Raw genomic sequence first — 17,761 nt, 5'->3', positions numbered from 1 at the left:
GATGGTCTCTATGGTTTCATTCACTCCTCACGAACCAACTGATCCTTGGATCCTCACAGCCCCTTCAAACATTGACACTTATGGAGAGAAAATGTTGCTGTCACCAGCTAAATTGGCCTCCCAATCCATTCAATCTGCATCCGAGTCTCCAGTCACTTTGGTCACGACAAATAGTACCACTGCCCCTCCCATAACCGCTCCTTTCAATCACCTCAATCAAGTCCTACCTACGGACGAAGCTATTAGAGAGATCACGAGTTTAGAAGAGTGACCTTGGGAGGACTTGCACCATCTTGTTTCGATATCTGATTCGGACACGATTCCTCTTCAAATCCTGTCATTTGACACACCTGAAATTGTTTCCTCACCATATACGACTATCCAAACTTTGGACTCGGAGGGAAACATGGGAAATCTTACAAGCACATTGCTCATCGGTATTTTAGTCATGACAGGCATTGTGGAAAACATACAGATTGGAGCCAATCACAATCCTGAGGAAATTGCGAGCTTCACATACCCTTTTAAGAACTTCCGCGATGTTTTTCCTTGGTCTTATGAGGAAATGAATGGCATAGAGCCTTCTATTATCAAGCATGAGATCAAGGAAGATCGAGCATTTTTTTATGGTATTTTTCTTGCTCTTTAATCCAAAAAAACCTTGATTCTCCTTCTTTGGGCTCATTAAACTACCACGAAGAAGATCGAGCATTCTTTTTATGGTATTTTTCTTGCTCGCTAATCCAAAAAATCATCGTGTCTCCTTCTTCGGGCTCATTAAACTACCACGAAGAAGATTGAGAAATATTTTTATGGTATTTTTCTTGCTCGTTAATCTGAAAAATCCTCGAGTATCCTTCTTTGGGCTCGTTAAACTACCACGAAGAAGAGCGAGCGTTCTTTTTATGGTATTTTTCTTACTCGTTAATCTGAAAAACCTCGAGTCTCCTTCTTTGGGCTCGTTAAACTACTACAAAGAAGATATGAGCATGTTCTTTTTTGGGACTTTTTCTTGCTCTTGAACTGAAAAATCCCCGAGTTTGTCATCGTTGGGCTTGCTAAACACATAAGATGATGGTCCAAACAACTGTTTTTTTCTCTCTTTCTAGCTCATTAAACTGAAAAAGATCATTAGAGCATTGTTTTTAGGCGCTTTTTTCTCGCTCATTAAACTGAAAAAATCCTGATTTTTTTCTTTAGGCTCATTAAAAATTTATAAAGATAACCCGAGCATTCTTTACGTACTTTTCTCACTAGTTAAACTGAAAAATCCCGAGTTTTTTGTCACTGGGTTCGTTAAAAATCTACGACAACAACTAGAGAACTTGTTTTTTTGGGACCGTTTCTCGCTCTTAAAATTGAAAAATCCCTGAGTTTTTCACCTTCTTCGGACTTGTTAAATCTACGAAAAAGGAATGAGCAGTTCTCTTACCTCTTTTTCCTCGCTCAATAAACTGAAAAGACACCTTGAGTTTTCTTCATTTGACTCGTTAAAATTTGATGAAGGTATTGAGTTTTTCGTCATGTGACTCACTAAAAATTCACGACGAAAAATGAGTTTAGTCCATCTCCTCTTGCTCGTAACAAAATGAGGTCAACATCTATTCCACATAGGTTTCTCTTTATCCAAATTCAATAGATTAACTTACGGAAAAGTAACCGATCCGGGTATACTATTAACCTTTTGTCGCACCCGGTTAACAACTATGACAAAGGGACCACCATGGAGTCGTTCCTTATGATCTTTTTAGACTCTCTAAATATGAAAAGACCACTGAGTTGTCTCATCTGGACTCATTAAATTAAACAGAAAAGGTATAGAGTCACTCTTTTTACGATCCTTTTCAGACTCTTATAACATGAAAAGATCGACAAGTTTTCCTATCTGGAATCATTAATCTAATCAAATAGGGCATAGAGTCACTCTTTTTGCAGTCCTTTTCAGACTCATAAAATATGAAAAGATCGATGAGTTTACCGTCTGGACTCACTAAACTAATCAAACAGGGAAAGTGGACAATACAACTGTATTCCTTATTAGAAACTGTGGTTTGGTAGAAGTCGCTCCCTTGAACATGGAACTCCCTCAAATAAACCTTCCTTGTGACGGCCTCTCAATATGAATCCTACCATCCTATGAGTTTAGCCTAAATACCTAGTGTTCTTGCATCTCTATATCCTAAAACACTTTGGTGTTCATGAGTCTAGTGTTGCATGGTTAAAACCGTTATCGTGCCTTCTATTTTCAAATGGTTAACCTTTTGTTTCCTCCATAAACCCATCAAGCATATACTTTCATCATGCCCTCTGTCTTTTAGACCCAATGCTCAAAGATTCCTCAAAAAACAAATCATTCCTGTCCCGTTTCGTGTCAATTGATGTAGGACACATTATTGCCTACCTTTCAACAGGTGTCTTCCTATCGACTTCAACACTCTATCTAGGAACACAAGTCAGAAACACATTCAGTGCCTTGGTACCTGTAGACATTAGTGGTAGGTCGCCTTTTGTTTGATCAGGGGTTCTTATTATTGGCTCCTGGTTAAGTGATTCTGCAGGTGTTCGACGACAAAAACATCTTTCACACTCGTTAGATTGTACTATGCATCTTGGAGACCATCACCATTTGTGGTGGCCTTCATCGCGTTTGTTAATGGTCTCCATTATTGACTAGTAATTAGATGATTTTGTGCATGTTCGACATCAACGCATATATTCACATGCATCAATCTATGTTGTTCGATGAAGCAGAAATCAAGACATTGGGTGGAGGCTTGCATAATTCAACCTTGTTTCCTCTCGCAATCTGCGTATATTGTTTTTTGGAGATAGTTCATCAGAATGATCCTATTATGACACTGGATCTACATTGTGCTTATGGGCAACCAGCATCGTCATATCTCTTCGATGAGAAAATCATTCTGACATAGCTACTGAGCATGGGAATGCCCGACTCCTGACATGATTTATATATATATATATATATATATATATATATATATATATATATATATATATATATATATATATATATATATATATGTATGTATATATATATATATATATATATATATATCTGTGTGTGTGTGTGTGTGTATGTTGTATCAGGTTTCCCGTACCACCCGAAGCTCCAATCCTCTCTCTCTTTTTGTCGAAAAAGGAAAATTATAGTTAAGTAAAGTATTAGGCCATCGTCATAGCCTTTGATCTCACAGTTTAGGGGGCATCTGTTATACAGCAAAATGACGCCCTCATTAGCTTATAGGGGAAAGACATGATAGCTAAAGAAAATACCAAGATCACATGCCTTTTTTACACACTAACGTTGGCTATACATTGAAAACCTGCTTTATAAAGCTTCTCTATAAGCCTAAGGGAGCGTTAGCGACCCTACTAACTCTAGTTGTTAGCTCGGGAGCAGCGTTAGTGATGAGCCCCATAAATGGGTAATTATATGGGCTCATTTTTCTCCCTAACTTATCTTAATCCACCATTCTCATTATTTTATTGCATTTTTTTTATTATATTTATGCTAATAGAGTGAGTTGGGTTGCTCATTATGCCTTGAAGTCTAATGTGTGCTTAATGCAGATTTTTAGTCAATTTTGGAGACAAATTCAAAGATTTAATGAACATTTGGAAACAAATATTTGAACAAGACAAGGGAGAGGATTTATGGGAGGGTGTTCCCCTCATTTATGACTCCCTACTTCGAATTCTCCTTCAGAAAGCTTGGAGCACAAGCAACAACATCAAAGCACCAAAGAGGCAGCCGAGCAAGTGGAGGATAACTGCTATCAATCTCAAGTTTTGGGAGCTAAGCCTCCTTGATTTTAATGGAGTTGTTGGGAGCTCTATTTGTATCAGTAGAGAGGCCTAAGGCCTCATTAGGTTGTTTAATATTAGTCAAATTTTCAAATTTTTGTTGCAGCTTTGCTCTGCTCAACTTTGAGCTTACTTTTGTTGACAGTTTCATGTAATGCTATTATTATTTTGATAATGAAGATGAGATCTTGTTTGAGCTAGCACTGAGTTACCTCAGAGGGCTGAAGCTCTTAGGTTGGGGCCCAATCCAAGAAGCGAAGCACCTCTTGTTTTTTATTTATATGCTTTGTTTCAATTTATGAATTAGTTGCAGTTAGATATATTTCTTTCTTAGTTCAGAATAGGTTGCTTTCGGTGACTTAAAAGGTTGTTTCCATTTTAGTGTTCTATAGTAGGTTCAACGGTGATAGAAGAAGATACAAAAATTCCATCAACAGATCCTTGCCCTCCTTTCTCCCCTTTGGGACCATGAACTGAGGTGAAGACCCTCTTGCTGCCATAGAAAACACAGATTTGTCTTTCCCATAGGATCTCTAGTGTTGCAGTTTGTTAGAAGGTTAATGACTTTGCTGTAGATCTATTTCACCGTGTTCATTTCTGTCTTTACAATAAATTTTCTTCCATGTTTTCTTTCCATATAGCATTGTTCAACATTTACTTTCCTAGATCATAATTTAGACTAGCTTGATGAACAGTTCTGTTTTTTTAGTGTAGCTAGTTTATTTACTTGCTTAGTCTCAGTGTTTGATTTTCAGTTCTCTTGTAGTACATATCTACTCACAATAAGTCAACCAATCAGCCATCACCATCTCTCTCTAATCCATGTTCCACAAGTCATCCAAAGTCCCTCACAAATCTACCTCAATTTCCTGCACTTTTCTCATGAACTTTCCTCTCTTTCTTTAAACAAGTCCAACCATATTTCTCTTCCCTAATCCCTCCTAGTGAACCCTAGACACCTTAACACATCCTCCTAGCCACCAACTACCCTTTCCACCCATTTTCGCACCTTCAAAACCTCTAAAACAACTCTCGGCATCCTCCTGTAGATCCCCCGTAGTCTCCTGTAGATTTTCCTGTAGGTGTCCTTTTGAAGTCCGATTGCAAGGAAAGCCTCCAGAAGGCCACCTGGGACCTCCTAGGACCCCTCCACGCCTTCCTACACCTTTACAAACTCCAAATTCGCTCTCCATCGCCACCTATTCACTGCCACATTCACAAACAAATAAATTACATGCATGATAATTTCACCTAAAACTACATAAAAATCCAAAAAGATGTTTTTTTTCTCATTTCATTCTAGAAATAGCTTGAGTAGATGTTGTTTACTTCCTAAGTAGGTAATGGCATTCATTCTATGGGTTTTCATCTCTCTTTCTACAAAAGTAGGATTAGCTGGTTAATTAGGGTTTGCTCGGTTTACTTCACATTTCATTCTTCTTTCACTTTCTACAAGTAGAGTAGCCTTTGTAGGGTAAGCTTTCCTTTCTTTCATCACATATAGAGACTCTTCTAAAATTCATAGAAGTTGGCTTGAGCTCCTAGTGATCTTGTGCCAGCTAACCAAGTGACAACCTATAGTAAGAACTAGTACTTGTGCATACAACATAGTAGCTTCCAAGTTTGTTACAAACTACCGGGTTGATAAAAGTAAAGTAGGAAGCCCAAGACTTGCAGAATTATTACTGCAATACTGGTGCTCACCACTTTTTGGCGTTGTTGTTAGGGATGCATTAGAGTATTGTGTGATTACTTCTTTTCTTCTATTTCCGATTGCAACATTCTGCTAAGTAGTTTGTTTCAGCAAAAGTAGAGTAGTTGTTTCTTTTAATTCCTGCATTTCCTTGCTTTCATTTCAATTCTGCAATTTCCATTTCAGAAAAAGTAAATTAGTCATTTCCTTTCTTTCAGTTCTGCATTTCGTTTGCCTTCATTTTCAATTCTACAAATTTCATTTTCAGCAACTTCATTTTAGCAAAAGTAGATTATTCATTTCCTTTCTTTCAGTTCTGCATTTCATTTGCTTTCCTTTTCAGTTCTACAATTTCATTTCAACAAGTTCATTTCAGTTAGTTTCAATTTGTTTGTTGAATCAATTTCAGTTTTGTAGGTACAAGCAGAAAAAATAAAAATAAACAAATAAATAAAAATAAAAATAAAATCAACCAAAAGATTTCTTTTCATGCCTCGTAGCAACAGAGATAATTCAGGAAAATTCTTACCCAACACCCCCACCACATCACATAGCCACCCTTCTCTCTTCTTCGGTGGTAGTGATCAAGAAGAACCTTTAGGTGAACAACCAGAGATATTTGAAGAACCTATAGGGGAAGAAGAAGAAGAAAACATCCCTCCTAAGACAATGGCTTAAAACAGAAATGCTAGGGGGGGTGGAGAAAGAATAGAGGGTACCTTTCCCATCTGAGAGACCAATGGGGACACTAAAATGAAAAACATAAGCCCTTCAGCCCTACCTCACTTCCATGGATTGACTACAGAAGATCTTGACACCTTCTTGTTTGAGTTTGATATTATCTGTTGAACCTATGACTATGTAGAAGATGAGAAAAAGTTGAAACTATTCCCTTCTACCCTCAAGGATGCAACATTGCACTAGTTCATGGGGTTACCTAGCAATAGCATCAAAACTTGGTCTCAGATGTAGCAAGCCTTCAATAAAAAATATCAAGACTACTGTAGGTCAAAAGACACCAAGGAAGAAATCTTCTGAATGACCATCGGAAGTGATGAGTCACTTATAAAAGGGCTAGGTGCACACTTGACCCTGAATCACTGAAGTTGGTCCTGCTCAGGGGAATTCTAGAAGACCTTCTAGACAGCCTCCATCTGTTGGCTAGGGGATACATATACCAACTACCTTATGATGACATAAATACTGTTTTTAGAAACCATTCTAGGGTAGCCAGAAAGAGAGGTAGGGGGAGTCAACCCATAGCCAGTACCTCCTCATCCAGTTCATCCATAAAAGGTGAACTTGGATACATGCTGGAAGAATTCAAGAGTGAGATGTTGTGGACTCTTGCCATGCAAATGGATACCTTGCATATCAAAAGGAAACAAGAGGAAGCAGAGAGGGCTTTGGCCATTTTTTGTCCTAGGTGAACCAGAAGGCATCCTAGGAATGAATGTCCATTGAATTCCACAGAGGTTCGTTCAGTCTGTGAATAATACCATTTGACAAATAAGTGCCCTTCCTTGCCCAAACTTAAATCTATATACCAAGGGGCTGAAGGAGCCACTGAACCACTCTATCTCATGAACCAAAGGAGACCACATGGACCTAGACCATACCAGCAGGGGATGCAAGGGACATCTCAGGCATACTACAACCCCAACCAAGCCACTTCCATACCTTCTTGGGTCCCCCCTACTCATCCTTCGTGGTCCACACCTCCTCCTTGGTCCTATCGATCTCAATATCATGCCCAACCAGCTGCTCATGCATTTCAATCCTATGCTTAGCCACAACCTCACTGGAATGCATCTCATTAGGGGTGGAGGCCCCAGTACAACTCTCATCCCGCTCTTTTGCCTCCACCACCTGCTCAACCACAATCATTGCCTCCTACTCCACCAAGGCAACCCCAAATGCCTGCTCAACCGAATACGAACCCAAACAACAGACAGGCCCAGCAAGTATATAGTGGGGAACCATCATGCCCAAGTTATGTTGTGGAGATTCAAGAGATTAACCTACGATCTGGGAAAGTTCTCCCAGATAGATAGCCTCCCCCTCAGGAGGTTGAGGAAGATAAAGAGGAAAGTGAAATGAAGGCAATTCCACCCTTTCCTGGGAGATATTCTGGGACAAGACAGCCCACCCCAGAAGAAACTAAACTTCTGGGAGAATTGAAACAGTTATGTGTACAGATACCGCTTCTCCAAGCCATAAAGGATGTGCCTATATATACTAAGATGATCAAAGAGAAGTGCTTCAAGCATCTAGGCAGGCGCAAGAGAGATGTCCCAACCATCAATGTCATAGGAAAACTGTCCGACCTAATGTTGGGGTAGGTAATCTGTCTAAAATATCTAGAACCTAGAAGCCCAGTAGTTGATGTCCACATCAATGGCACCATGATCCCACATACCTCGATTGATCTGGGAGTTGCCATTAATGTGATGACAAAGGACACCATGCTCAAACTAAACCTCCAAGGCTCCTAGAGAAATACCATGATAGTACTGCAGCTAGCAGACCGCTCCACCGTGACCCCTGAAGGGATTGTGGAGGATGTGATGGTCTCCATTGATTATTGGGAATACCCTGTTGATTTCTTGCTTCTCCAGCCGAAGGCAAAGCTCACTGGGTATCCTCTCATCCTACGAAGACCTTGGTTGGCCACTGTTGATGCCTACACTAGTTGTCGAGCTGGGAACATGGCCATCAAGAACGAGCATATTTCCAAGCAGCTAATCATATACCCTCCTGCCCAACCCTTTCTAGAACATGATCTATCTCTCTAGTTGGAGGAGGAGGATGAGGATGAAGTATATTCTGCAACGCTGTGTGCAGTAGGAACTGTCATGGGGGGAAAAACCGTAGAATGAGGATGATGTCATTGAAAATTTAATCCAAAATCCACCCCCTAATATTTTGCCATTAGAAGATCTAGTGAAAGAAACCCAAGACAAACCCATAACTGATCTCTATGTGGCCGACCCAACCTCTATCCATGTTAAGAATATAGAGTTTGGCCCAGAAATAACCTTGAAAATGAACTCATCCATATCCACTTCCCAAGAGAAGGAACTGTGTAGCTTATTAAGAAAACATTTAGATGCCTTCACCTAGAGTTATAAGGAGATGAAGGGAGTGCACCTTTCAGTATGTACTTATCATATATACATTAAGGAAGATTGCAAACTAGTCAGGCAGCCTCAAAGAAGGATGAATCTAGCCCTTAAAGACATTGTTAAGGAAAAATTGTAAAAACTACTTGATGCAGGATTCATCTACCCCATCTCTGATAGTGAATGTGTCTCTCCTTTGGTGCTAGTGCCAAAGAAAAATGGTAAGTGGAGAATATGTGTCAATTATCAGGAATTGAACAAGGCCACTAAAAAGGACCATTTTCCTTTGCCTTTCATAGATCAAATGTAGGTTTGGCGGGGAAAAAGTTTTTCTCCTTCCTAGACGGGTTTAGCAAGTATAATCAGATTCAAATCATCCTAGAAGACCAAGATAAGACCACTTTCACTTGTCCTTTGGGTACCTTTGCATACCGAGTCCTTCATTTTGGTTTGCGCAACACTCCGGCTACTTTCCAGAGAGCAGTATTGAGTATATTTTCTTGATTGGTTCATGATGCGGTGGAAATATATATGGATGATTTTACTCCTTATGGCTCTAACTTCCGAGAAGCTTTATCTAACCTATGGAAAGCTTTGGACAAGTATATTGAAATGAACCTGTCCCTCATTCCAGAAAAATGTGAATTTTTTATGACTTAAGGGACCGTGCTAGGTCATGCAATATCTCAACAAGGATTGCAGGTGGACCCCAACAAAATTCCCATCATCTAAATGGTCCCACCTCCTCAAAAGGTGAGAGATGTCCGAAGTTTCCTAGGCTTAGTGGGATATTACAAAAGATTCATTAAATATTTCAGTAAGTTAGCCTCTCCGTTTTTTGGTCTTCTGGGAAAAGATGTCGAGTTCATATGGACTAAAAACTATCAAGAAGCCCTAGATACCTTGAAAAGCAAACTTGTGACTGCCCCAATTTTGAGAGGCCCAAACTGGACCCTACCTTTCCACATTCACATAGCTGCCTTGAACAAAGCAATAGGAGTAGCCTTAGGAAAAAGTGATGAAAAGTTACTTTATGCCATATAATTTATAAGTAAAAATTTGTCAAAGGCAAAGTTAAACTACACGGTCACCGAGAAGGAACTCCTAGCTGTAGTGCATTCCTTAAATAAATTCAGACATTAGATCACAAGCTATCAAACCTTTGTACACACTGATCATGCTGCAATTAGGTATTTAATGAATAAAATAGATGTAAATGCTCGCATTATTAGATGGTTTCTTTTACTGCAGCAGTTTGATTTAACCATTGTGGATAAGCCTAGTAAAGAAAATGTTGTTGCTGAATTTTTATCTAGAGTAGATTTTCCTGCAGGTGAGCAACGAATGGTGGATGATCAAATGCCAGATGAGCACCTATATTTTATCTTAGTACTCTCTCCATGGTTTTTTGATATAGAAAATTACTTGGTTTCGGCATAGTTCCCACCATAGTTGTCCTCAAAAGAGAAGAGAAAGATCGTGAGGAAAAGTGCCCCTTTCACTTTGATTGGGGGCAATATCTTCAAACTTGGCCCAAATTAGATCTTGAGAATATGTGTCAGTGTTATAAAAATTTTTGGGCACTGCAACCCCAGGCATAAATGTCCATAAACCAAGGGCTCCTAAGTCCCTAAAGGTGTTGTTCCAACCCCTAAAAGAACAAGGTCAACTGATTACAACATCTACCAGAAGTTCTCCATGAAAAACTACTCAGAACTGGTCAAAACTGGACCATTTCACCTACTCCATAGGCAAAGTGCATTGCATCCCACCTGAATACACACAGTAGGTGTGATGCATGTCAAAAAACCCTTCTATGGGGTGCGATGGGCGAGAAGGGACAAATGGCAGGGTCAATCCACAAGGTAGAGGAGCATGGAATCTTCTAGAAATTTCTCCTATGACACTTGCCTCTCTGAATTCGACCAGGGATGAGTAAGAGATCATCAATCTCCAAGTGGAATCAAGAACTATTAGAGAGAAGACACTAATCAAATCTCAAAAGCTGACTCACCCCCCTTGCAAGCATCTATATATGGATCCCTCATCCTAGAGATCCAGAGGCTGGAATTTTGTATCTTGTAAGGAAGTGTTGTTGGTTTCTTGGCGCAATATCATAGTGTTGGGTGATCTAAGCTTTTCATGAGGTGAAGAAGGGCTTTCTTGCTTAGAGGATGATGTTGGGTCAGAACAATTGGTTGTAATCCTCTTTGCTCTTTCTTGATTATCAATAAAGCTATTCAAGTTTTCCTCCACATTCTTGTATGATTGATGATTTATGCATTTGTGTGGTCAATGTACATCTGATCCTATATTGTTCATGATAATAGATCTATGTTCTTGGATAGTGTTAGTCTACTTTGATTCTACAGGTACTCTTTGAAGCTGGGTAGACAAGGAAGCGAGTGGCAAAGACCTACCAGAAGAGAGAGGAATCGAGCAAGGAACCAAGCGCAAGACAGAGGTTGGTCTCCTTATTCTTCTCTTATCTATTTCTCATAAAGGAAAATGAAAGTAGTTTTTAGTGTGTTTGTTTCTAAGGTAGCTACCAACCTTAGTGGGACTAGCAGCTCTATATAGACACTAGTTTTCCCGATAAAAAAATGGCAACTCCGTTGGGGAGCGAATAGATCGTTTGTTCATCTACATTTGTTTACTTTATAAACTTACAGACGGAGCCTGAAGTCAAGCCAGCTAGCCTTCAAACTGCATTTTCTATGCAAGTGCAAAGTAGATCAACGTTGCTTCAGTCTATCTCCAGGTTTTGTTTATGAATTAAACGATTGATTTACAAGCTCTCTAATTTCCCTCGTGGTGGCTCTAGTAACCTATTTAGATCTACCCCTGTGATTGATTTACTGATTACCACTTGCTCAGCCTAAATCCCTGAACTGAACTGCAAACTGTGACCCAGAACCCAATCAAAGTCATCTCCCTGGTCCAGCGCACTGTCTGTTCTATGAACTTCAAATGCATTGCACTTCCCGAGTGTAGTAGGTGTGTTTCATTTCATTTTCACTGTGTTACAGGTGCGCTGATCAGACAAGGCCTTGTTCCTAAATTTTGGTTTCTGTGTTCACTCTTTTCAGCTCTATTCAGGAGTTTTGCTGCCTGTAGTCAGTACACCTCTATTTGAAACCCCCTTCCTTGCTGTTATTCCACCTCCATTGTGCAAAGAACTGTAAATGTTTTTATGTATTTTTGAGTCATTTTCAGTTCTCCTTTACAAAGAAGTAGCGTAATTGTACTGTCGTTTCTTGATTTGAAAGTGTCACAAGTGTCGTTTTCAGTCATAGAAGCGAATCTAATTGTTCTTGATAGTCGATTACACTGTTACTCTTGTATTTGATTTGAGTTAGTAGTTTTTCAAGTGTCGAAAGCAAGTTTTCAATTCCAAATAACAAAGTGTCGTCATTGTCCTCATTTTGTTTTGAAAAGAAACTTGTTAGTAATTGTCGCTTTGGAAAATAATTCAGATTTGCGCTTAGCTTTCTTTTTATCATTCACACATTAAGAAGGCTGAAAACAAATACATGCATGTGCATTTGCATTTAGACTGTTTGTTGATTTGATTTAGGACAGTGCATATAGTGTGTGCTCTCTGCTCTTTGTTGAAAGAACGACATCTCTCTTTCCTTAGTAGCTAGGATTTTCATTGCAAAAAGAAGATTAAACGACTGTTTATCATCTTAGATTGCATTTTAGGAATTGTACATCTACATCACGCGGTGAACCTGAAAGGCAAATTTCTTAACCAAGATCAACTATAAAATAAATTTAATGAATCTAAAAAAGCTTTGGAACCTAACGCACAACATTTAGAAGTCTAGGCTAGAGACATATTCCAGTGTCGTAAAGCCTGGTAACTGTTGTTTTCACTGTTGGTTGGGTGATTCCTCCACTTTGAGACGATAAGTGCCAGTACGGACTTTTGCTCCCACGTACCGTTGAGTATATTTTGGGAGACCACAATAGGCTTAATCCTTTATCCATAGGAAGTCGTGTCTACCACCCTATCGATCGCAATGCACTGAACACAGCATTCGGGAAGATTGACTACCGTACCGTAAAAAGTATTCTGCAGTTTTGCGATTGGTTTGGTAATCCCTCTGTCTAGATTTCCAGAGCAGTTCCTTTCGTTCCTTTTGAGACTCCTTAACAGAAAAGTTCCATCTGAGCACTTGTCACTTCAGTCTCGTTAAAAATCGAAGGTGACTAGAGTCATCTTTTGTTTTTTCTCGACTCTTAAGAATTGAAAAAACAAGTTGTGTCAAAGCATCTAAAATTCATCTAATTCAGAAATATACTTCCCCTTGATTTTTAGTTGATTGATTAATCCACAATCATTGAAGAAAGTTAATTGAAACCCCGTCGTTCACAGAGGCTTACGAGTTGATCGTCGTTGTCTCCAGAGTCGAAAATGTTACAGACAAAGTGAACTCGTTTAACCGGTTCGAAATCCCCTGGTAAATTTAGAACAAGTGTTCCAACACCATCGGAGACTCTGGTTACTCCAAACATTTCTGGTATCCCTGCCTTTATAGAAGAAGTTCAGCAGCCACCAAAGGGCAGTAGAACTGATCCTAGTGTGAAGGTAAACACTTGTGTTACTGAGCTAGCTCCATCCACAGCTGATTCGGAAGGTGTTATTCCCCAAACATCTGTCGCTCTAGATTCTATACCTTCTTCAGCACCAGAAATATTTTACGAACATGACAGTCTACCTCTTCCACCTGGTCTGATTTCTATAGAAGAGATTGTGGAGGATCCTCCATCTAGTACTCCATCGCGATTTGGAGCCAGGATCACTCTATATCCTTCTTCGTCGGAAATTAATCTACCGCCATCGGAAGCTCCTGTAGAATCGCTAGGCAATCTTTTGGATAGACTAGAAATGTCTGAACAACCGTCGACATCTAGGACAGTGTCATCTGACACAGCAATGGTAGAACTTCCTGTTGTCACTCCAACAATGTTCGCCAGCATACCATCTACCCAACTAGCTCTCAATTGCTAGATGGGGCCCACTCAGGGGTTATTTCGACAGTATGGTCCGTTCCTGTTTGTTCATCCGGAATAGTATCTGGAAACTCTTATGTTGAGTCTCAGCAAATTGATTCTTCAGGGTGTCAATTTGGGTAATCCAGTCCTCAAGGGAAATCAATTCCTTCAAGTACCGGATTACCACCGTATGGGGGGCAATATACCCTTTCCTTGTCTCCTCTGGGAGGATAACCACACGAGATTTCACAACAAAATTCAGGTTATGCTGGAATTACATCTAGAGGTTGGGTGCCAATACTGCCTCAACAACCAAGAGTTGTGTATTCAATGCAACAATGTTTACCTATGTCAAATATACCAACTACACCAGCTATTGTGACGGTGTCACAAGTACAAGCGCTGCCTGTTGTATGCCAACCTCAGGTTTCTCAGGTTGTAATGCAACAGCCTCTTGTCCCTGCGACTCAACAACAATCACCAACTAGTGGAATGACACAGGCCCAAACAGGTACCATCACCCCTCATCTTGGTCAAATGGACAGTATTGGACAATAGCACATGGCTTCTCAACCATGGCTGGTGCACTACCAACAACTTCAATTCCAACAAGAATACCAAGGATCTGAGCAACAAATCTTTGCAAATAGTGGGCAGCCGTATATTCAAAACTGTCAAAATCAACCATTCTACAGTGGTTATGCCCATCAACCTTACCAAAGTTACCAGCATCAAATGCATTATGCTGGTATGCAGAGACCAACTACTCAGGTAATCCCATCCTATCCTGGGTATGCTTCGCCAAACCTGAATCAACAGTTACCCTTCGTGGCAACTTTGGAGTTACTGGATCTAAATAGGTTAACAAATGATCCAATTGCTTACGCCCCTTGGTGGCCAGCGATTCCACATAAACTTCCATCAGATATTCCTAAATTTAATTGAAATCCGGGTGAAGACCCATCGAATCATGTGATGACATTTCATCTGTGGTGTTTATCAAACACCCTAAACAATGATTCAATTAGGCTTCGCCTTTTCCAGAGGCTGTTAACTGGTCTGGCAGCAAAATGGTATATCGAGTTACCCAGAGTTTCGTTTGACAACTTCAGTACCCTAGCCACAACCTTTTTAACCCATTTTCAGTTACCGATAAGGTACGAAACAGGAACAAAACTTCTTACCAATTTCAAGCAAACAATGGCTACTCACATATCCGATCATATTCATGAGTGGTGACGTTGTCGTAGAATGGTAAAAACATATGTTCCTGATCATCTTTTAGCTGAATGGTTTATTAATTCTTTATTACTTTCCATTACAGAAGATGTGGCAAAAAGAGGAGTCGTCACTGAAGAGCAAGTTATTGCTCGTGCGCAATACTTAGACTTGATTTATACTCAGTCTGGCATGCTCTATGATAAAATCCCTGATGCTCCCAGACCGGAATTTTCCATCCCCCCTCCTCCTAAATAGAACAATGACTCTCATGCCAATGATGGTGTGATTGGTACGACAGACATGAAATCGACAAAGGCTACATCTAAAAAGGCCCGTAAGACTTCCAGTAAAAATGCAAAAGAAGACCTTCTTGCCTCAGAAGTAAATGTCGTCTCGACAGATAAAGGCAAAGAAACCAAGCAACCGGGAGGCAAGAAGAAAAACAAAGGGAAGAAGAAGAAACAGGAAGAATCATCACCTGAAAAATCTTCTGCAAACCCTCCTGGAGATAAGAAGCCAAAAAATCCATGTATAATATGTGATGAGGATCATTAGACAAGAGATTGTCCACATAAGGCTGAGCTTAAAAGATTCTTCAAGAATTCAAAAACCTCAGCCGTATTGACTGATCCGTTTCCAAATCCAGGAACAAATCCAGTTGCTAGTGAAAATGCTTCCCCATCCCAAGTACTGATGTTGTCGGTTTCGAAGCAACAAAATGATGCTTTGATATCAACAAGGAAAAAAGATTATGGGAATCCACAACTGTCAAACAACAAGGATAAAGATCAACCTAGTAGTTCAACAACAACTTCAACAGAAGTTGCGCCGCCCATCATTCCAGAGCTAACAATAAAACTGCCAAAGGGCGTAGTACACAAGTCGACATTTAATCCTCGTGCCAGAGCAACACAACATTATAATATAGTGGAAGATCTAGCCCAATCGCCATCCTTTATGTCGACACTTGAGGTACTACAAAATTTCCCATCCCAAAAGCAGGCTTTATTATCAGCTATCGGTGTGATAGACCCAAAGGATTCTAATCTTGTGTCCTTTAATCATAAAGGATATGATCCTCAGTTACCAACTCAACTAGCTTTCCTCATTCAAGTGAAAGCCCTCAACAAAACTGTTCATCGAACAATTATTGATTAGGGGGCATCTACATGTATTATGTCGATGAGTTGCTAGAAAACTTTAGGATCTCCAACCTTGTCACGATCTTCGAAAACATTAAAAGCATTTGACGGACGTACGTATACCCCATATGGTATCCTAAGTAACTTGCAAGTTGAACTAGTAGGGAAAACAGTAGAAATAGATGTCGAAGTAATCGACGGAAACCTCAATTACAACATACTACTGGGAAGACCATGGATATATGCTATGGCTGCAGTTGTGTCAACCTACTTTAGAATGATTGCATTTCCTTTTCAAGGAGGAATTACGATCATTGACCAACAAACATTTCTCCCAAATAGTTCCCAAGTTATGGGAAGCATTCCAATGATCCATGGAAGCCCCCATACGCTTCAAAATATTGGAGTAGGCCTACTTAAAGACCCTATATTAATGGGGACTTTTTCCCTTCCACCTCCAATCAATCTGGCGGAAGTAGCGATGGTGGGAACCTACAATATGATATCTTCGATTCAAAAGATCTCAGAAAACGATATAAACATGGATCATACACAGGTATTGCCTCCAAGCCCAATAGAAATATTGTAGAAATCAATGTTTTCGGCATGGGAGGCAGACCCGAATCAACGCTCATCAAGCGTGTGGATAGATAGGTCTAAGGAATATGGCACCCCTTCACATCCTTGGTCGCAAGTGCATTACACTGACGAAGGAATTGTTCAATCAATGGTAATTGAAGGGACGCCATGGGAAGATTACCACCATCATTCCCATCTTCCGGATTGTAAAGAATATACTCCTGATGACCTTCAACATCCTTCAGTTTTTTATTTCCTATCAAACACTGTAAACACGGTGGATTCCGAGTGAAACTTGTCCAACATTGAAGAGACTATCACCATAAATATCTCGACCAAAACAGATGTTGTAGAGAATATTTATGTTGGCAAATGTTGTTCTCCTTCAGAACTAGAAATATACAACGCTCTTTTTCGTGAATTCAGAGATGTCTTTGCTTGGTCATATGATGAAATGTCAGGCATTGACTCGAGTATAGTTGAACACGAAATCAAGATGTATCGAGATGTCAAACCAGTACGACAACGGTTACGGTAGGTGCACCCCAAGAAAGCCGTTGCCATCAAGGCAGAAGTTGAAAAGCTTCTCCATGCTGGTTTTATTTACCCGGTTCCTCTAACCGATTGGGTATCGAACATTGTTCCTGTTATGAAAAAACAAGGAACAATTAGAGTGTGCGTCGATTATAGGGATGTAAATCAAGCTTGTCCAAAAGACAACTACCCTACACCCTTTATTGACAAGATAATTGATGAATGCGCCAGATGCAAAATCTTTTCATTCATGGATGGATTCTCCGGGTATAATCAAATAAATATCCACCCACAGGACCAGTCAAAGACTACATTTATTTGTCCATGGGGCACATTCGCATATCGCAAATTACCCTTTGGTTTAGAGAATGCAGGGGCAACGTTTTAGAGGGCAATGAATTATGCCTTCCATGACATCAAAAACATAGTTCAACCATATCTCGACGACCTTCTGGCTCATTCGCAAAAGCGGACCGATCATCCACAGCATTTGAGAGTGATATTTCTACGTTGCCGACACTACAAGATACGACTCAATCCACACAAATGTGTGTTCTGTGTCAGTTCTGGTCGTTTACTTGGCTTTGTAGTCTCAAAGGACGGGATTCGTCTCGACCCATGTAAGGTTCAGGCAATCATAAATT

Source organism: Pinus tabuliformis, chromosome 1_2, assembly GCF_031772625.1.
Source record: "Pinus tabuliformis cultivar Carrire ecotype Pingquan chromosome 1_2, CPIR1, whole genome shotgun sequence".
NCBI classification, from domain to species: Eukaryota; Viridiplantae; Streptophyta; class Pinopsida; order Pinales; family Pinaceae; genus Pinus; species Pinus tabuliformis.
Note: the sequence above shows the minus strand (reverse complement) of the source record.